Source organism: Schistocerca serialis, chromosome 4 (assembly GCF_023864345.2).
Source record: "Schistocerca serialis cubense isolate TAMUIC-IGC-003099 chromosome 4, iqSchSeri2.2, whole genome shotgun sequence".
Lineage (NCBI taxonomy): Eukaryota > Metazoa > Arthropoda > Insecta > Orthoptera > Acrididae > Schistocerca > Schistocerca serialis.
In genome coordinates this window covers 364,758,010-364,780,661 of record NC_064641.1, presented here as the reverse complement: position 1 = coordinate 364,780,661, position 22,652 = coordinate 364,758,010, and positions in this window count along the sequence as shown.

The window sequence follows — 22,652 nt, the reverse complement described above, 5'->3', positions numbered from 1 at the left end:
GAATGCGACTACGTCTGACATTTTGATATATTCCCTCTTTATTCTACATGATACCCTTATCCCACTAGTCAGCCACCCAGGCTGCCTTTTACTGCTAGTACCCCGTTCAGAACGTTCTGATAGAAAGCAACTCTCAAAGAGCATGAGAAATGTGTTAAGAAAATCATTATATTTGTCATCTACGTTAGCGGCACTATAAACACGCTGCCACTCTTGTTCCTTAACGAGTTTTAAAAAATTCTCTATTGCCGTTGGGTCAGCTTTCCTACATAATTTGTAATTATATATGACATTTGTTTGAGTAAAAACGCCTTTTAGTGTTAAAATTTGTGCATTATGGTCTGAAAGGCTGTTCACCCTTTTACGAACAGTGTGACCATCTAGTAATGAAGAATGAATAAAAATATTGTCTATGGCTGTGCTACTGTTCCCCTGCACCCTAATTGGAAAAGAGACAGTCGACATCAGATCATATGAGTTTAGGATATCTACGAACATACTTTTACTTGCACAATCATATACAAAATTAATGATGTAGTCACCACATGCAGCTAATTTTTGGTACTTCCTATAAAGTGAACCAAGAACCCTCTCTATCTAGAGCAGAAATGCTCTGAAGTCAGAGTCAGAGGACCTATAAACAACAACAGTGACATGCTTAGTTTCACTAAATTCAACTGCTCCTGCACAACATTCAGATATCTGTTCAGTGCTGTACCGTGATACGTCTATGGACTCAAACGGATTGTTTTTTTACATATATGCCCTCTCCCCCAATCCGTAAGCAACTCTTTGAAAAACAGCCAGCCAATTTTTATCCTGGTAAAGGAAGCCTCTGAATTGTCAAATTATTTAAGTGGTGCTCTGAAATACCAATAAATTCCGAGTTAACATCTATAAGCAGTTCACTAAGTTTATCACTGATCAGACAGGATGCTTATGTACAGGTCACCTGCCCCGCCCCACACCATTGCAGAGCCTCCACCAGCTTTAACTGTCCCCTGCTGACATGCACGGTCCGTGGATTCTTGATTGTCTCCATACACATACAAGTCCATCCACTCGATACAATTTGAAAGATCCAGAATGAGATTTTCACTCTGCACCGGAGTGTACGCTGATATGAAACTTCCTGTCAGATTAAAACTGTGAGCCGGACCGAGACTCGAACTCGGGACCTTTGCCGTTCGCGGGCAAGTGCTCTAATCTGCCAGGAAGTTTCATATCAGCTCACACTCCGCTGCAGAGTGAAAATCTCATTCTGGAAACATCCCCCAGGCTGTGGCTAAGCCATGTCTCCGCAATATCCGTTCTTTCAGGAGTTCTAGTTCTGCAGGGTTCGCAGGAGAGCTTCTGTAAAGTTTGGAAGGTAGGAGACGAGATACTGGCAGAAGTAAAGCTGTGAGGACGGGGCGTGAGTCGTGCTTGGGTAGCTCAGCTGGTAGAGCACTTGCCCGCGAAAGGCAAAGGTCCCGAGTTCGAGTCTCGGTCCGGCACACAGTTTTAATCTGCCAGGAAGTTTCAATTTGAAAGATGTTTCCAGTCATCAACAGTCCAATGCTGATGTTGAGAGGACCAGGCTGTCATCAAGGGTACACGAGTGGCCGAAGGCTCCAAAAGCCACATCGATGATGTTTCGTTGACTGTTTTGTACGCTTACACTTGTTGATGGCCCAGAATTAAAATCTGCAGCAATTTGCGGAAGGGTTGCGCTTCTGCCATGTTGAACGATTCTCTTCAGTCGTCGTTGGCCCCTTCTTGAAGGATCTTTTTCCGGCTGCAGCGATGTCAGGCATTTGATGTTTTATCGGATTCCTAATATTCACGGTACACTCTTGAAATGGTCGTATTGGAAAATCCCCACTTCATCGCTACCTTGGAGATGCTGTGTCCCATCGCTGTGCGCTGACTCTATCACCACGTTCAAACTCACTTAAATCTTGGCAACCTGCCACTGTAGCAGCAGTAACCAATCTAACAACTGCGCAGACACTTGTTGCCTTATACAGGGTGTTACAAAAAGGTACGGCCAAACTTTCAGGAAACATTCCTCACACACAAATAAAGAAAAGATGTTATGTGGACATGTGACTCTTCGTGCTCGTATTGTGGACGGCTGTGATACAATACGCCATTCTCCAGGGCTGCATCAGCGCATCAGGGATTCCATGCGACGGAGGGTAGATGCATGTATCCTCGCTAACGGAGGACATTTTGAACATTTCCTGTAACAAAGTGTTTGAAGTAACGCTTGTACGTTCTGTTGCTGTGTGTTTCTATTCCATGATTAAAGTGATTCGAAGAGAAGTAATAAAATGTGCTCTAACATGGAAAGTAAGCGTTTCCGGACACATGTCCACATAGCATCTTTTCTTTCTTTGTATGTGAGGAATGCCTCCTGAAAGTTTGGCCGTACCTTCTTGTAACACCCTGTATACGCGTTGCCGACCGCAGCGCCGTATCCTGCCTGCTTGCATATCTCTGTATTCGAATACGCATTCCTATAAAACTGCCTTTGACGCTTCAGTGTAATTTGCGATGATCAGGTTTTGATAGCACGAAGTAGACGGGATACCAAATTTATGATAAAGAAGTTAATGGAAGCCTTTGAACGAGGTGGGGTAAGATGTGTGTTCAAATGTGTGTGAATTCCAAAAGAGACCAAACTGCTGAGGTCATCGGTCCCTAATCTTACACACTACTTAAAGCAACTTATGCTAAGAACAACACATACACCCATGCTCGAGGCAGGACTCGATCCTCCGGCGGGAGGGGTCGCGCGTGGACTTATAATGAAGATGAGCAAAACAGAATATGTAATAGTGGTAGGAGCCGGGAAGGATATAGTCCTGCAGCAAGGAACTATTGAAACTGTAAAGCAATTTAAATACTTAGGACTAATTGTCCATTCCTCGGGAAGCTGTGATGCAAATGTGAGACGCTGGGTCCAGCAGGGAAGGGGAGCAATTGAAATGCTAAATGGAGTTCTCTGGAGCCGGGTGTATCGAAAGAAACAAAGAAGAGGATTCTGCAGACAGTAGTGAGAAGTATACTAACATATGGTGCAGTAGGATGGCCCCTGGACGAGTGGCAGAGAAGCAGAGTGTAGGGAATAGAGATGGCAGGCAGGATATTCAGGGTAGAGTGGAGAAGAAATGAAATTATGGAGATAATGGATATGGAACAACCAGTCGTACAAAGAACTGAGAATAGGCCTCTTCAGTGGTATGGCCATGTAGGACGAAGGCGAAAAGCGATCCAGGAATGTTCGTCGCTTGGAATGGGGGAGCGCGGACGGCCGAGATTAACACGGAGAACAGGAGTGATTAGAAGGATGAGGAAGAGATATCTGAAAGAGGAAGACTGTCATGTTCGTGAAAGCTGGCGAATGGGATAAGGGCAACTGCTGAAGAGTGGAGAAGCCCTCAGAAGTAAAAGTAAAATTAAAACTAAGGTACGAAACCAATTCAAATCGCTCGTGATGCACTTTGTCAATTTGACTGCAGCTGTGTTGCTTGGATAAATGTTTATAGTGTAAGACCGTTCTCGTGATGCTTATCTTGGTCATTTTTCCAGATCGTATGGCATTACTGGCCGGGAATCTGTGGCTGTTTGGCCAACTGGTGCAAGTCTTTGTATCTGATGCCACTTTGGCGACTAGAGCGTCGATGACAATGAGATGAAATGCCAATGAAATCACAAACACCAAGTTCCCACGCAAAAAAAAAGAAAAAAAATCGACGCGACGGGAAATCGAACTTGGGACCCGCGATTTTGAGGCTGCGATGTTAGCCACCAACCCACGAGCTGTGGTAAAAAACTACAACAAAGAAGCGCAATAGGCGCCCGTGTGGACGAATCTATCCAAATTGCACACTGGAAACCTGTTAATATTGTTTATCCATCAGTCACCAGTTGCAGATAATATGATTTGAACTTTATGCATGTGCGCAACAGAATAAATCCTATTTGTGTATTTCCATGGGAACATGCGTTTCTTGTCAGATTGTATGAAGCATCTTCAGTGGTCTGTAGTTGTTGTTGTGGTCTTCTGTCCAGAGACTGGTTTGCTGCAGCTCTCCATGCTACTCTGTCCTTGTAATATTGCTACAGTAATTTTCTATGCTGAAATTGGGTGCTAATAGTAGAATAAAAGCGGGTTAAAAGCTGTGAGCTGTCTGGGGAGAAGTTAACCGTGCATTACTGCGCAACTGTTTCACCAGGTAACTAGTCTAGGTTTACCACATTACCAATCAGACTAACATTGATTATAATCTTTTACAGTCATACAACAACCGGTAATATATCTATATATAAAAAGGAGAATTTAAATAAAAAGAAAGAAATCAGTTTATATTCGGAAATTTATTTTAAGATTGTTCATTGAAATTTCAGCATATCATACGTGAGTTATAACTGAGCTGGTGCCTTGTTTAAGGATTGTAAAAATGTGAGATTTTAATCTTACGGAACACATCAAATATGGAGCCAAGATTGGGAGACTGCATACAACCCTGCATTCATAAAACAACACCCAAAGAACGTTGAAACATAAGCAAGAAGAAATTAACCACAACCAACAGATTCAGTTTTCACCCAAAGAAATTACGTTCGTAACACAATCCTGTCCGTCATGTAATTACCACACACTGGTATACTGAATTCATATTAACTCTTTGTGAAATCTTCCCAAAAAGAATAGCTGAAGGCTACTTTGATGATTACACCACATGCTCCACGTGGTCAACTTGGTTTACAGAAAGCGTATAACTCCACAGTAATTTTGATAATTAAAATAAATTCGATCGAAAAGCAATTGACAAAAGAAAAACCCTGAACTGGTTACTAACGTCTTACTATTAACCTGATGGGTCAAACAGTTATATAAGCACGTGGTACTGGTCTCGCAAAGTACACTCCACGTGGGTTGAACATAAAGAAAAGCATAATGAAAAGTTGCTATATTGTAAAATATTGTCAAGACGAGACGTTATAATCACACAAGCATTCACATTTAAGATTGATGAACTTAGTTAGAGTTACTGATCAACACGTGGTTCCACTTTACTCACAAAGTAATGACAAAGCAACTACCGCAAAATAATCTGAACTTCACACGAGAATTACACTCCGCTGCAATTTAAGATAGCATTAGATATTTTAGAGCTAAATCTGAAATCAAGGTATTAAGTTTTCAGTTAGGCTGAACTTAAGAAATCCATTGTCCTACGGACTTAGCAGACACGCGCTTAGCCGGAGATCTTACCACTTCAGACGCTCGCCACGGTCCCACAGCAACTGCCTACTGCCCAGCATGCTTCCTGAGGGTGGCTCACAAAGACAAACGGAAGTGGCCAGAGGGGCAGCTTCCTATACCAACATGACAACGGACGGACAGAACCATACTAAGGATAGAAACCTCTTTGCTTTTAGGAAGCGTAGCTACCTGTTCCGACGTTGGTCCTACTGTTCTCTAGCAGACAGGCTTGTCTGCTACCCTCAAGCATGCAACTACAAATACAATTGCTCATTCATACTCTCACACAGAAGGGAAGGGGGATGACAGTATCTTATCATATACAGTATATAAAAGAAAGCGGATGTAGGTTCCGTATGAGACTGTGTGACATGAATTACATATAAACTGTGTTTAAAGTGTAGTAGTGTGACAGATCGTTCTTGTTTATGTGTAAAAGTAACACGTTCCACTACTCAGTCTCCTCCCAGATAGTCAGAAACGCCACAGTAAATTTAGGAGAGGAATTTACTCCATAAATGACAACAGATTCAAGAAATTAAACATGAAAGGAATCCAACAGAGACCTTTCATACTGCGCAAGTCATTTCATCTCCGAATAACTACTGCTACCTACATCCTTCTGAATCTGCTTAGCGTATTCATCTCTTGGTCTCCCTCTACGATTTTTACCCTCCGTGCTTCCCTCCAGTACTAAAATTGTGATCCCTTGATGCCTCACAACATGTCCTATGTGTAATATACTTATACTTTTACTCACGCAGCACTTGTAACGAACGTATTTTCAGAATTTACTAATACATGAAATGTATTCACAAGCTGCGAGTACAATTATACATCAGCTGTACCATTTACTGGACTGGACTCGAACCCGGATTACCCGCATATTGCGAGCGGTCGCCTTAAAATGTAGGCTATCCGAGCACGCCTCCAGGGCCGACACAAACTTCCGTATGTCCCAGTTTCTGCTTCCCATATTGTTCGATCACTACGTGATTCCCACATATGGAGAGACAATATTAGTTCGTCAGTTTGCCTTTGCTTTGGCATGAAATACAGTTATTTTAGATTTAGTTTTTATTTGACAGTGACTGTGTAGTTTGATAAAAATGTCCTTCAGACATGCGTGTATGTCCCCTATGTGGGAATCACGTAATGTGCATGGAGTGCAGACCAGATATTCTGTTAGGTATCAAAAGGCTGCCCATCATCAGTCGTAAGAACATTAATCGGTCGTTCCGCTATGACATGATACACAGATGGACGCTCTTGCACTAACCCATCGTGTGTGCGCCCCCTGATCATGGCTCCTTCAAGGTGGTGGCGAGAGAGGGACGTGAGCTGTGCCTTGGCACGATTCGCCATCGCCTGGAGCTCTGGTGAATACGGCATCATAGTACATTCCCGGAGAATGGTGAAATAGAATTCCTGAGTCAGTCGCCGCCACGCCGCAACCTTCTTTCCGTAACCAATCAAGGCCTTACAGGGAGCAGGCTTTGCACAGAGCACCCACCAAGATAGGGCAGACTGACAGGCATCACGGCGTCGACGACAAGCTGTCCACCTAGTCTCGATAAGCTGCCAGTAGACGTGGGAAGTAAGGTGGATCGTGTTCAGTTTCCTTGGACCACTGTTGCGCCACGCCCTTTGACGGCAGAGACTGATGGCGCAGATATATGCGTCATGGTCAGAGAACGCAGTGGGCCAGACTTCAGCAGCCAGCACCCGACTGACAATATCGCGGGAGAGGTAAACACGATGGAGTCGGCTGGAAGAATGGCTAGTGAAATGCGTAAAGCCTGGACGATCGCCATGAACATGCTCCCAAGAATCCGCTAGTCTGAGGTGCTGGAGAATTGTCGCTAGCGCCGCGCACGGAGAGTGACATGGTAGTTGGTCTCTCGGTGCCTGGGTGCAGTTGCAATCGCCTCCCATGATTAATTTATCCTTCCAACCCTGGGAGAGTGGCGTGAATATCTCCAAGAAGAAGGTGGAACATTCAGGGCGGCGACCCGAACCAAATGGCGCAAAGGCATTGACGATCCTGACGCCAGTAAAGGTGAGGCCGTGTGGAGTGGCCGCGCGGTTAGAGGCGCCTTATCACGAATTGCTCGGCCACTCCCGCCGGAGGTTCGAGCCCTCACTCGGACATGTGCGAGTGTGTTGTTCTTAGCATAAGTTAGTTTAAGTAGTGTGTAAGTCTAGGGACAGGTGACCTCAGTAGTTTGGCCCCTTAGGAATTCACACACATTTGAACATTTGAACATAGCTCTGGCATCAGGGGCATAGGCAACTGCATCAGCGAGGATACTGTCACGAAACAGGATCGCCACCCCACTACCATTAGAGGAAGTATGACAGGCATATGCTATAAAACCCTGGGGAGCACAGAAAGTTGCAACATGCACCTCCTGAAGGGGAGCTACGTCAAAATCTGCGGCATACAGCTTGTCATGGAGTATAGCCAGTTTGTGGCATACGCGAATAGCGTTGACATTGACCGTGGCTATGCGATAAGTCTGGAAGGTTGCCATCGCCAGGAGGACAGGAGATTCAATCACGAGGGTCTAATAGGGAACTCCCTGCTAGGCCCCCCAGGAAGGGCACATCACTGTGACGGGGAGGGAATCGACCCACCAAGGGGAGTGCATTGTTCTGTACACTTCCAGAATGTCCATCCTCAGCATCGACGTCGTCCGCCCGGGAGACAGACGTGTCACCGGGCCGGTTCAGTGGAACATTGTCAGAGGTGCGCCCACAGGCAGCGTCAGAAATGGGAGCAACCGCATCAGACGCAGGCGGGGGAAGGTCGGTGTCCGGAAGTGGACACTGACTGGAGATGGAGGAAGGGAAGGACGTCGCGTTGTCAAGTGTCAGGGCATCAGAGGACAGCGCACCATCAGTAGCAGCGTCGTCATTCTGTGCAGACTTCCGATGGATGCAGTCATCAGAAGGGATACGACGTTGTCTCTTCCTCTATCTCGGCGACCGTTGCTTCGTAACGTGCTGTTCTGTGTCGGTTAGCGGGCGGCTATCGTCCGACATGGGGCCAGATGGCAGAAAGGCGGAGGTAGGTACAATCATGATCAACAATCATGGGGTCGAGACAGGCAGCTTGTGCCGGCTGACAGTCGTCGTTCATTTGTATTGCCTCCGGCAGGGGTGTAGGAGACACAGGCGAAACGTCCATCGCGTCGTCTGAGGAGCCGACACCGGTACCGACTAACGTCTTCCACGTTTCAGCTACGTGACTGACGACGTTGCCTTAAGGTTTACACGCGGCCACCGCAACGTCCGACAGAACTTCAAACGGGAGTTCGAAAACCCGCAACGTTCGGAGACCAAAACCAGCGTGAGCAACCACGACAGTCCCTATATGTCCGTCAGAGTATCGGAACTTGAGATCGTTAGCGTGACGCCGCACAACGTCGGCGCACAGCTCGTCATTCGCCCGTCGCCCAAATGTTCAAATGTGTGAGAATTCCTAAGAGATGGCGGCCGCTGTGGCCGAGCGGTTCTAGGCGCTTCAGTCCGGAACCGCGCTGCTGCTATGGTCGCAGGTTCGAATCCTGCCTCGGGCATGGATGTGTGTGATGTCCTTAGGTTAGTTAGGTTTATGCAGTTCTAAGTCTAGGGGACTGATGGCCTCAGCTGTTAAGTCCCATAGTGCTTAGAGCCATTTGAATTTTGAATACTAAGGGACCGAAACTGCTGTGATCATCGGTCCCGAGACTTACACACTACTTAAGCTTACTTTAACTTATGTCAAGAACAAAACACACACCAATGCCCGAGAGATGACTCGAACCTCCGGCTGGAGGGGTCGCGCAATTCGTAACATATGCGTTGGGTCGTTCGTGATCTAACGGAAAAGTTAGTTAAATTGTCGTTTGGCGGTAAGAAAACGGCATGATGATCAATGAAGTCAGACTCGGAAACTAGCCGCTACGCGGATGTAAACAAACGTGCGCTCGCTAGCAAGCAGCACGACAGGCGAGGCGCAAAAAAGTCGTGTGCGCCTCACCACAGCCAAAGGCCGACTACCGACTGAGCTACCCAAGCACGACTAACGCCCTGTCCTCACAGCTGTAATTCCGTCAGTACCCTCGTATCCTACCTTCCAAACAAAACGCAGGAGACGTGTTACTAGTGGAATTAAAGATCTGAGGAGGTAGTGTGAGTCGTGCTCGGGTAACTCAATCACTGGAGCACTTCCCGGCGAAAGGCAAAGGTCCCGAGTTCGAGTCTCGGTGCGGCACGTAGTTTTAATCTGCCAGGCTGTTTAATAACATGTTTTTTCATGTAAACATACATTTATAATAGTGTCTTTTATTTTATACAGATAATGGCGTACACTTTCTTGTGTAACTGACTGTACAGCCAATTCACGTCTGACCCATTCGTGTCTTACAGGAAATAAAAAATTGAATGGCAGATGGAATAAAATTAAGAGTCAACAAAAACGAATCTTAAATAAAAACAGTTTAACAAAAAGGTCAGTTTTCTTCTAATGTAATACTTAAAAAAAAATAGATATCTGTGAGCAGCACAGCCTGAAACAATAACTTTATTCATGGTGCGCTCTTTTTTGTACGACACGATGTGGATCTCATTAACGGAATTTCGAACTCTTTAGAAGTTTTTTCACAATGTTTTAAACTCCCTACAACTGATTAATTCTTTCCTACTTTTTTTTATCATAACTTCAATGAACGATACAACAATAAGCCACACACCGTTGGGTGGCCTGCGGAGTATAAATGTAGATGTAGAGAGATGTCAACGCAGGTCGGGCAATTTAGTCCGACGTTTCCCACACATTAGAATGAAACGGTGCTTACCTCACATAGAATCCTGTGAACTAAATGACAGGATGAAAATCAGAAGAAACAGTTCGGCTGTGGGAACGTACTCTTCCTACAGCTAGCGAATTTAGATGTGGTAACATCGCAGTGTATGTTTGATAACTCTGTGATCGTCAAATTACTTCCTGGAGTAGGTCACAGGTCTCCTACTAAATTCAACTGATAGTTTCTTAGCATTTTAATTAAACATTCTGAATAATTCTCACTTAAGGTATCTCACATAGTTAGTAATTTCGCATTTTTTAGTCTAGGAATGTTGTTCTACACAGTATCTACAACTAATCTTATCCTTCACATTGAGAATTATCTGTCTTAGCATTCAGTGGGGCAATGAAAAAGAAAGGAACTCTGCACTTGCTTGACTGTTCAGTGGTGGCATGTTTGTGATTTAAGATGTACATAGCATTAGCTGTCTGTTCTGCCTCGACGAAGACAAATTTTTTACTGCTTCTGTAACAGAGCTACAAGCAACTAGATCGAAAATCAGTAAGGAAATTAAGAAAACTTCTCCATCATACTTTTCTTCTCGCTGCTTTGATTAGCAGCTCTTCTGTGACAGAGCTACAAGCAGACAAAGTAAAAATCAGTAAATAAATCTTTTAAGATGATAAACATGATATTTCAGACTGTTACACTTATTTATCTGCCTTTTCTGGTTACCTTTTGGCTTTTTGTAAATATAAAAATTTAATTGATGGAACTGTAGCACAATAATTTTTAACTGGGTTTCGTTACGCGTTACTTCGCACGCCTACAAGTCATACACACACGTTGTTTTATGGACACTTTGTGTTTTATTAAAATATAATTTAATCATAAGTTCATTGTACATTGTAATTCGTTTGTATTAGTACACTGCATTTTATAACGTTTTTTCATTAGCTAACTGAATACGACACATAAAAATAAGATAGAAATTAATCACATGCAAGATATTCTCTAACAGAATCTGTCTGACAGCATTCAGAGTGTTTTTAGATTCTATCCCTGTAGAAACCATTAATTAATTTTTATGTAGTTAACACAGAGGCAACATATCTCATCACGGTTAAAGATATTCCCTAGATATACTCAATGAGGCAGCTGATGACGTTCAAGCAAAAGTGCATACATGGCCATCCACTGATATTTGTTTCTTTGAATTAGCATGCAGTATCACTGTGCCCGACTTTTTGTTCGGGATCACGGTCGATTAAATACCCGTCTAACCATCGTACTTTAGATTTATCGTGAGTTTCCGAAGGCGTCAGAAAAGACAGGGTGATCTGCTGGATTGGTTCTAGCTTAGCATGCCTAGGGGATCGTGTTCTTTTCTCGTTGGATGCAAATATTTTAACATTTTAACATGCAGTCCAAGACCTCCATTTTTGGCAATGGCAAATGAACAACTGTAGGCTAAGCCGAGTTTTGGAATCCACGTTAAACTTATCGGTGTACAGCTGGCGTGTTGTCGTCTTAGAGTAGCTATGACAGAGGCAAATATCGCGTTAAACAAAAAATCTGAATGTTATTTATTTTTTGTGTCATTACTGAAAAATAGCATAAAAAGTCATTAGTCGTTTGCAAACGATGGCTACGAGAGCTTCGTTTGGTGCTATACAGTTCCACTTTGACATGTTTCTTTGGTACCTATCGAGATTTCTTCAAAGTTACGAAACAGACCGTCAATAAGCACATTCACTTTTATCGTATTATTTAAGTTATATGTTTGCTTTTGTTTGCAATGACAAGAACGTACTGAGAAGTATACAGAAATGCAATGAAAACGTGAAAAGAGCGCTGCATGAACTACGATATTTGTTTGTTGACCAATGGTATGTCAGCGGATTGGACTTAATAAATAAGTTTTACTTTTTAACAAACCCGACACTCTGAAATGTGTGTTACTATTATGCTGAAGTGTAGCGAGAAACCGGGGTTGTGGATCTGCGCCAGTGTGGTAGCACGGTTTTGTGTGCCAGTCCGTCGGACTGGGTACGCAAAAGGCAGAAGCCAGATCGTTGGATTTGATTATATGTGCCAACCCTAGTGTGTGTTTTAGACATGTCCTCATCCTCATACAGGCGAACTATGGGCTGCTTAGCGGTCTTCTTTTAAATAACTATTGGACAATGAGGAACATTAAAAAAATTTGTTTGTACGATTACGAGGACGAACGTTAGACATAACTTGATTCATAAATAAACAGAGAATCACGTTACTGCCGATAAGGAAAAAGGCTTATGGATTTCTTCTCATGCGTCTCTGAAGGTGTGTACGGCGTGAAACGTCTGAAAGCAGACGCCCTCCACCAATCGTCGGAAGGGTCCGGGTCGAAGGCGGGAGCGTTATGCTTTGGGGAATGTCTCCGTGGCATTCCTTGGGCGATCTCGCCCTTCTGGTACGCACTGTGGATCAACGCAGGTATCCATCTATCCTTCGGGACCATATTCAGTATTCTGACAGGTGATAACATCAATGTGACTGGAGAGTGTATTACTGGTTCTGATACTCTAAGATGGCTCTTTCCCTTCGAGGTGTTGCTCTAGAAGAAAATTAACTATTTCGTTAAACTGTTTTTGCCAAAATTCCTTTTTTTGTTAATTCTTAAGTTTGGTCCAGTTTCCATCCAGCTTTTTCTTTCCTCTAAGACACATGGATCGCGTGTTAAATGGCTGTACGGCGAGAGCGCTGTGTCTGCTTACCTGTTATGCTGGGTAATAGACAGAAGTTTTTGATTTCAGAATAAGGAAACAGCGAGAGGTCTCTCGTATTATTTCTTCGACTGTGCATTTACCTATTTCAGCTCGAAACATATTTTATGGCTGCCGATAACAGTGGCTCTTCATTACGAGATTCGTAATTCGACTGATCAACAGCATAATTTGTTCGTTATTTGAGTTAAGTAGTTTGTGTTTGGTGCATTATTCAACTTGTTCTACTCATTAGTTTGAGAATATACATATATCTCCTGTAACGAAGACTACTGAAACAGCCCACAAGTACGAGATGGATAAACTGGACACACCTAATTGTCTGGTTTAGGTAATTGGATGAATGTCTGCGTATCGATCGAATATGCCTAGATTTATCATGATGATAATGTTGGACAGATTATTTAGGCCTATCTTCAACAGCAGCTAAACAATAACATTCACAAACATAAAAGACTAGTAACATAAATTAAATATCTAAGTTGTCGATTGTAGCTACACAGCTTGTAGCCAGAAGAAGGACGCTAAACATTCATTTCGTCACGTCGCGCACTTCCTCTGCTGCATAACACGGCCTCGCTTTGCCATACGAGTCCATACAGAACGGTAATCGTAATGCTTGAAGTGTTAATTATACGATGGAACTGTGGAAAAGGGGTACAGCAGAGGGAGAGTATTTACGAAACTCCCGAGGAACGTGACCCAAGTTCTCGGAATGAATATACCGCACACTTTAATGTGTATCCTGTTGATGAATCCAAGCGGATGGCCACCACAAAGAAAGTAGTTGCAGCAGCACACACGGTAGTTAGCAAAAGAATTACATCAAATTAGTTCGAGGAACGGACGCTATACTCATGTAAAACACAGTTATAAGCAGAATGACACGTAATCGATTCGTCGTAATCTACTAAACGACTTCTAACGACTTCCGTTGACAGGGCTGGTACCAGAACGCTCGTTCTCATGCTCCAGTGACGAACAAAAAATAGCGTTCCATGGACTCAATTCACATTTGAAAGTTACCATTGAATTGTATGATGTCTTTAGGTAAAATAATCAGCAGCAGTACTCACCGTAAATATGACGTCATACTGATAAAAATGACCTCTCTCTTTTTAGAGTAAATAATCTTTCGTCAGCTTGCTTTTGCCTGTAGAAACAACCAAATGTCATACCAGAGACTCTCTTCATAAATAAATGTTTGTGCATGAAACTAGGTGCCCCTAATTAACTTTAGTGATAGATAAGATTAAATTGAACAGTTATACCGATCATTATTTGTCTGACCCACCCGGTATTCCATCACCCATCTGCAGAGACAGTAGCTTCGAATGAAATCGGCTTCGAAGGCGTATCAGATAGCTTTCACCCGAATTTAGTTAGGTATTTGCAGTGTAGTACAGTATTCAGTAAATGTTATCTGGTCTGCCATAGTGAGTATCTTGCTTTTTGAAGTCCCCTGGCACATGGCCACTCTTTTCCCTACGTACACTGAACTCTGGTCATTGTGCTTCTACACTACGTAACAGAATTAAAGGAATGTTTCTTCGAAAACCCGTAATTCTCACCTGTTGCGACACTCAAATTTGAAATTCGGCTCAAAGGTGCATGTAACCCTCCTCTGTAATGGTGCAAATGCGTGGCGCCCTGCGACCTCACCTTCGGGCTCGATGACGCTTCAAACATCAAGGTGTCGACGCATGTAAATAAAAGGTCACAGCTCAGAATTTCGTATGACGTCTAAGGCGGGTCAAGGAAATCACATTGGCACCAAACTTCACAGTTCTGACCAACGCCACGGTGAAAGTGTCAAAATATGGGAAGGTTGTCAGAGCCTCTCTTAACTAAATTTCACCTTTCTTTTGAAGCCTATACGTTGGAGATCAGACTCGCGACGCCCATCGTTGAAAACACGTGGTTTTCTTACGAGTGGTTGAGGAAAACATTCCACACACACTTGTCGCTCAGAATCGGCTCGAAAATACCTCAAGGGATGGCATAAATGAATTCAATGAAACCATCCCTTTTCCTGGGGCGTTGATTCCCACACTTTTCGCGGTCGGAACTGACAGTGCGATGAGCGATAGAAAGACGTTCTTGACAACCTTTGACGGACGTTATTGCATGCCCATTAAAAATGATCTGACCCATTTCGAGATCAGCACGATTGCAATTTTTGCTCTCGTGTAGAGGTTGAAAGCACTAGGGACCGTTCAATAGCTTTAGATGGAAGCAGAACGTGATCCGAAGTATCAAAGGGTGCTTATTATTTTTCATCCCTCCTATTTCGCGTCCCATTCTGACGTAATCACGGAGGTTGCGCGACATTGACACGTGCGTGAATAAAATGGCAAAGGGTCCCTCTAAGATCCCCAGTTCGGCAAAACCGTCAGTGCTTCACGCACGCCTTTCTCAACCACCTTAAAAATGTACCTGTACAGACAGACCCCGTGATGAGAATCCCAGGCCCCTGCCAGCAGGCTACACTGCTGCTGCTTCGCCGTGACAATGCTGCTCTTGCCCCTGATAATAAGCCATATAGAATCGCAGAGTGTAGAGGGGGTTGCCGGTCTGCAAGCGTCTAGGCCATCATCATGGGATCCATTAATAAATGTCGGCGGGTAGCACCGAGTGTTTTGCCAAATGTCGCAAAGCTGTCACCGTCGCATCACCCCTTAATCAAGCCACAGAAGGACACAAAACAGGAAAAACCAAAGCTCCCTTAGCTGCTTCAGATAACTTTCTAATTTTGTTGGATGGTTTTGAACGGTGGTTCCATCATGTACGAGAGAGCAAAAATTGTGGTTGCACTGCGCTCCAAACAGTTGCAAACACTTTCTGTGTGTATGCAGTCCCACAACGTCCTTAGAGAAGGGTTGCAACGCTCAAGGATGTCAGAAGTGTCAGAGGATGCGAAGAACTTCCTCCTGACGCTCATCGCAGTGCGAAATGTCGTTTTCAACCGAACCGCGTAGTGTGTGGGAATTAACGCCTCAGGTAAAGGGGTGGTTTCATTGAGGTCCTTTATGCCACAAATGGTTCAAATGGCTCTGAGGTCATCAGTCCCCTAGAACTTAGAACTTAACTAACCTAAGGACATCACACACATCCATACCCGAGGCGGGATTCGAACCTGCGACCGTAGCGGTCGCGCGGTCCCAGACTGAAGCGCCTAGGACCGCTCGACCACTGCGGCCGGCTCTTTATGCCACCCCTGTGGCCTTTTCGTGCCGGTTCTGAGCGGCGGTGTGTGTGGAATGTATTCATCGGACACTCGTAAGAAACGCTTGATTTAAAAGCTGAATGCCGCGGTTCCGATCTCAGTAGTAGATGCGTCAAAAGAAATTGTGAAATGTGGGTAAGAGGGGGTATGACGACCTTCCGATCGTGTGACACGCCTACGGTGGCTTCGGGCAGAATTGTGGTGAAGTTTGATGCCGGTGTAACGTCATTAATCCACATCACACGTCACATGAACTTATGAGCTGTGACCTTTCTTTCGCATGTGTCCACACTTCGCTGTCTGAAGTATCGTCGAGTCACATGGTGGCGTAGCAGGCTCTGAGCACTATGGCTCTGAGCACTATGGGACTTAACTTCGGAGGTCATTAGTCCCCTAGAACTTAGAACTATTTAAACCTAACTAACCTAAGGACAACACACACATCCATGCCCGAGGCAGGATTCGAACCTGCGACCGTAGCGGTCGCGCGCTTACAGGCTGTAGCGCCTAGAACCGCACGGCCACTCCGGCCGGCGGCGTAGCAGGGTGCCACGATTTTGCAGCATTACAGAGGGAGGTAGTACGCACCTTCGAGCCGGGTTGCAAACTTAAACATCGAAATGGGTGGAAATTATGGGGTTCCGAAAAACTGAGCCTTTAATTCTGTTGGCCAGTGTACCTGACAGCAGTGACGGAGAATAGATTTTATATTAATTTACACCATATTGCCATGTAAGCTATTAGAAATTACTTTCAGATACCTGTTGATGAACTGAAGATTGAATCTGATTGTGAATAAAGGAATATTTATTAGCAGTTCCTCGTAGTTTTTTAGATTCTATTTTACGTTTTTCCCCGAAATCTGTTATTAGACTTTCGTATGGGACATACATATTTATTAAGATCGTCGCAGTGCGTCTTTGAATTCGTTCGATGTCTGTTGTCAAGCTTACTTCATAAGAATTCCAAATACTGGAACAAAACTCTAGAATTGGTCGCAGCGGCACATTGTATTCCATTTCCTTTACAAATGAACTGCATTTTCCTAGAACTCTTCCATGATATCTAAGTCTTCCATTTGCCGATCCTAACACTGATTTTACGTGATCATCTATCTTCATACCGCTTCTTGGTATTACTCTTAAACGTTTATACGATGTGACGTGCTGAAGATGTTCAGATATTAATTTTGTAATCCGATCAATCATGCTCTGTCTCTTTGTTATAGGCATTATCTTACATTTACTCATAAATAAACTGAGCTGCCATTCATTCCACCAAGTGGAAATTTTGTCCAAGCTTTCTGGATTGCTTACTATGGTCCAACGATGAGACTTACCAGTAGACGATAGCATCTTCAGCGAACAGTCTTGTTGTGCTGCCGATCCTACTTCGTGGTTAAAGTCAAACTTTCGTTACTTGAAAGGACCCCTATGAAAAGCTAGTGCTCGTAGGACAATGAAACTTCGCGGGAACATTTCTAAGGACATATGGAACAGAAATAATGAATAAACCATTAAAAGAAACACATTAAATTTCCACGTGAAAGGGTAACATTTATTAATTGCTTACCATATTTACGTTCCAGATTACAGACGTTGCTCACTGTGATGACAGCCCGTAACCGTCCTAGAGATTGCCTTACTGCTGCCCGAAACATATTAGGTGGATTGTTGGCTGCCTCTGTCGCTAAGCTCGTATTCAGCATCCTCGGAGTGTTAGTGAACCGTTGGTAAAGCCTGTCCTTCAAGTAACCATACAGCGGAAATCACAAGGATGCAAATCTGGCGATCACGCATTTTGGAACGATCGGCCAAGGAATCGGTTTTCTCCAAATCTATTACGGAGCAACCGAGTGACCTCACGAGCAGTGTGAGGTGGAGCTCCGTCGTGCATCAAAACAGCCGAGTACAAAGTGCCTTTCTCTCGTAGAGCAGGGATCACATGTTGGTAAAACACCATAGTAACGTGTTCCGTCCACGCTGCCTGTCCTTGGTCCATGGAGTCAAAGTTCCGTACCAGTACCGGTGTCTAACGACAAGGTATGACATTAATACTACTAATAACGCAATTCCTGCAGCGGACAGTCTGATCATCATTCCTGCAAAGTTGGATACCCAAACGGAAAGACCACTGGGACAGTCTTCCAGAACAAAATCATGGGGGGGGGGGGGGGGGGGTGTGAGGGGGGGGGGATGGGAACTGGGAGCTGTTCAAACTGCAGATTGAACGAATCAAGACCCCGGCAGTATTATCAACACCGAGGAAACCAGATGGAGACTGGAGACGCACAGCACAGTATTTCCTCAACAAACTACTTCCTGACGATGACCACACTCAGGACAACCAACTTCATACTGACTCTCTCAAATTACTTGATGAGAAACGAAGGTACTACCATCCCTTTGCTCGTGAGAAAGTTGGATTGGCAATACACAAATAAAGAACAAAAAGACTCCGAGCGCAGATGGCATCCACCCCGAAACCATGAAACAAGCTCTCCACTTTATATCGAACGTGACAGACTTACTGAATGCTGCTCTACTAGAAGGACGAATACCGAATATATGTAAAAACGGCAAATGCAGTTACAATTAAGAAAGCAGAGGACAAAGACCCGACTGACCCTAAGACATACAGGGCAATACATCTCATTAACATTTTGGCAAAAGTGCAGGAGAGATTGCTGTGCGACAGACTTCAGTCCAACCGTCAGCTCTTCGGACTTAGCCCACACAGATCCGTCAATGGTGCAGTAAAGAGGGCCATAGAAATGACACAGACAGTACATAGTAGCAATCCTAATTGGCATAGCTGGTGCTTTCGACAATCTTTTTGGTGGCTGGCGCTGTTAGCAAGACTTACAGAGATGAGTATTCCGCTGGCTCTATAAAAATGTTGTAAAAACAGGATAGTGAAATGGAAGACTGATCGCAAAAAGGTTACAAAGAGGGTAACCAATGGTTTTCCGCAGGGATTCATATGAGGACCGATTTTCTGGGACATAGCCATAGAACCACTACTAAATGCACTAAAAGACAACGACTGGGCAAGTGGGATGGTTGCGCACACTGGTGACCTTATGATTATGGTATCTGCAAACTCCACGTCCCAGTTATATATTAAAGTCACGTGGCTCCTAGCGTTCATCGGTAAATGGTGCACGAACAGTAAATTCACAATAGCAACTAACAAAACTGTTTACCTACTTCAAAGAGGCAAAAAGAAATAAAATTGTAAAAGTAATCATCTTACCTATAAACAGGAAAGCTATGACAAGATACCTCGGCATTTATATTGATGGACATTTACACTTTAACGAATATACGAGGCTAACAATTAACAGCCGGCACGAGTGGCCGAGCGGTTCTAGGCGCAACAGTCTGGAACCGCGCGACCGCTACGTCGCAGGTCCGAATCCAGCTTCGGGCATGGATGTGTGTGATGTCCTTAGGTTAGTTAGGTTTAAGTAGTTCTAAGTTCTAGGGGACTGATGACCTCAGAAGTTCAGTCCTATAGTGCTCAGAGCCATTGGAACCATTTTTGAACTAACAATTAACAAAGCGACGAAACTCATGGACAAACTTGCAAGACTGAACACCTCCGGTACAGACTACCCCTACAGACAATGAGGACATTTTGCACAGCACTCTTTTCGTCGAAAACTTGTTTTGTGGTTATTGCTTGCACACATCGATTATGCTTAGGTACATGTAAAACCATTGTGAGGAACTGCCGGGGGAATGTTCTACGCAGAATCTCGGGGGCTTTGTGCACGACCTCGTTTGGGGCACTGTGGGTACTAGAAGTTTTCCCTATGGATTTTACAGTTCGCCACCGATCAGCAGCCTGCTGACTGAAGAGAGGAAGACACGACAAAATAAGAGAAACAGCTGGACAAGATAGAACTGACAAACGGAAATTAAACAAGTAGAGAATTGATACTTGGCAGACAGAATGGGACACAACTGCCAAGGGGAGATGGGTATACTCTTTCTTCCCCAGTATCCGTGAACGGATGAATATGAAGTACATAAGCCTAACACGTGGCGTGGTGCGCTTCTCACGGGTCACGGCCTGTATCCTGTGCATCTCCACAGGTCTGGCCTAAACGGACTCACACTTATGCCCGTGGTGATACTGAATCACCTGAACACATAATGCTAATCTACGATGCCCTAGGACCTATTAGATCCAGGTGAGGGAACCAAGACGTAGAACAGTTAATACGCAGACAGGATGACTGGAATTCTATAAACAATATCGCAGACTAAGTATCACAAGCACTACATGAGGCATGCAAACGAGGGAGACCATGCGCTAGAGTAGGACAAGCTCCACATCTTACAGATCAGTAGTACGTAGTAAACGACACAGAGACGAACTCAGACACGGATTCGGATGCTACATCACACGCAGAAAGTGAAGACAAGGTACACATATAAACGTAGTAAAGTAAACTAAGGTTTTCCAACACTTAATCGAATCAATCTGAAAATGTACCTCTCATTGTAGTTGGTTGTTGTACCATTTCATAACTTATAACAATGTCTGAAGATGTGACTTTTCTTGTCTTTCGCTGCATCAAGTGTGTGACTGGCTCGAAGTTTTACCAAGCCCTCCCACGTGATGCAGCTGTGACATATTAAATCAACTCCCAATCTACACTTTAACTCAAGTTCGGAAACACGTTTTAACCTAATTAATCAATACATTATTAATTAGGTATTATCACAGTCAAGACAACATATGTAACAGATATGCAGGGTGTCTACACCGAAGTTCCCTATGTTAAATGTGTTCCATACGCAAAACTAAACGAAATAACTTTGTTTCTTTCACAAAAATAAGTTGTATGTGAAGATAAGTTTTGAAAAAAATTACAAAAACAAATCAAAACACTTCCATTTGAGCTCCTGCAGTGGCACGAAGAATGTCGAGTTTGTTTTCAGTTTCCATCCAGGTCCGCTGCAGCATGACCGAAGGAATGGTGTCAATAACTTCCACAATCCGAGTACGGAGGTCTTTGAATGTCCCGCACTGCAGTGAAGAACACTGTCCTCGACGTAGACCCATAAAAAATATCCAACGGTGTGATGTCAGGAGAACGTGGACACCAGTTCATGGGTGCACCTCACCCAATCCAGCGTCCCGGAAATGTTGCATTTAGAGCTTTCCGAATATCCAGCGACCAGTGAGGCGGAGTACCATCTTGCTGAAACGAAAGGTCTGGCTTCAAGTCTTCAACCTGGGGAAGGACAAAGATCTCCAGCATATCTAGGTACGCCGTTCCTGTGACAGTTGTTTCAGAAAAGAAGAATGGTCCAATTATCTTGTCACACATGAGGCCACACCAAACGTTTGCTTTGGGGCTGCCTCGTACGTTTGCCGTGACACTGTGTGGATTCTGCAACCTCCAAATTCGAACTTTATCCTTGTTCACAGTTTCAGAGACATGGAATATGGCCTCGTCAGACAACATTACACTTGACAGGAACGCAGGATTCCGGTCGATTCCGTTAAGCATTTCACATGCAAATTCGTATCATCGCTGCTTGTCATCAGGCTTTATGGCGCGCAGTATCGGAATCTTGTATGAATACAGACGCAAACACTTTCTGAGGACTTTATGAACAGTTGCACGAGACATCTGAAGTTCTAGTGAAGCTTGACGAACTGATTTTCGTGGATTTCTTTGGAACGTTTGGCGGATATTCTCAACTTGTTCTGCAGAGATCCGTCGATTCCTCCATGCCACTTTGCAATGCTGCCAGTTTCCATAAACCGACTGTGCCATACTTTTAAGCTCTTGGTGTCTGGTGCTGCTTTCCTGTAAAAACAAAGAAACTGCCTTTGGACCATAATAATGGATTTAACCTCTGCGTACCAAAGCACAGTTCTCCTGAACTGATTCCATTTCCGCTTCTACGGGCATTAATTAAACAATGAAAGTGTGTCAGATGTTGAAAAAATTTGGGTAGCAACTGTAAGTCCTTCTGCACCCAACGGACAAGTCAAACGTGAAGCAAAGAAAGATTTACTATTTTTAAATTGCCTCACAAAATACGGAATTTCGGTGTAGATACCTTGTGTACCAGACACATATAAGATACAAAGGGAACTCTCACATCATATCTAAGTCAACACTATTGTTGCCTCTTGTTTCTTCCATTAAATACAATTTTAATTTTAACTTGAAGTATGTCCACTCCATATTATATATCTTATTTATTATCATTATCCGAGTTAGCAACAAATTTAAATAAAACTGTATATGTACATTTGTACTTTTTATATTTCTTTATTTTTTTGTTTTATCCGTTTGTAAAATTTTACAAAAAATGAACTAATAATATAAATGAATTTGTGTGACATAACATGTAAAATCACAAAATGTACAACCTGTCACGTAACAATAGGCAGCAGGTTTTTACTTGAGACATAAATAAATAAATAAATAAAAATACCCATCCTGTAAATATTTTTACATCTGATGTGGCTCAAGTGCCGAAAGTTTAATTATCACCACACTACATGTTGAAAACATGATACTGACAACATAACGTGTTGTATTACTCTTCCTAGATGAACATGTGATGTTAATTTCGTAC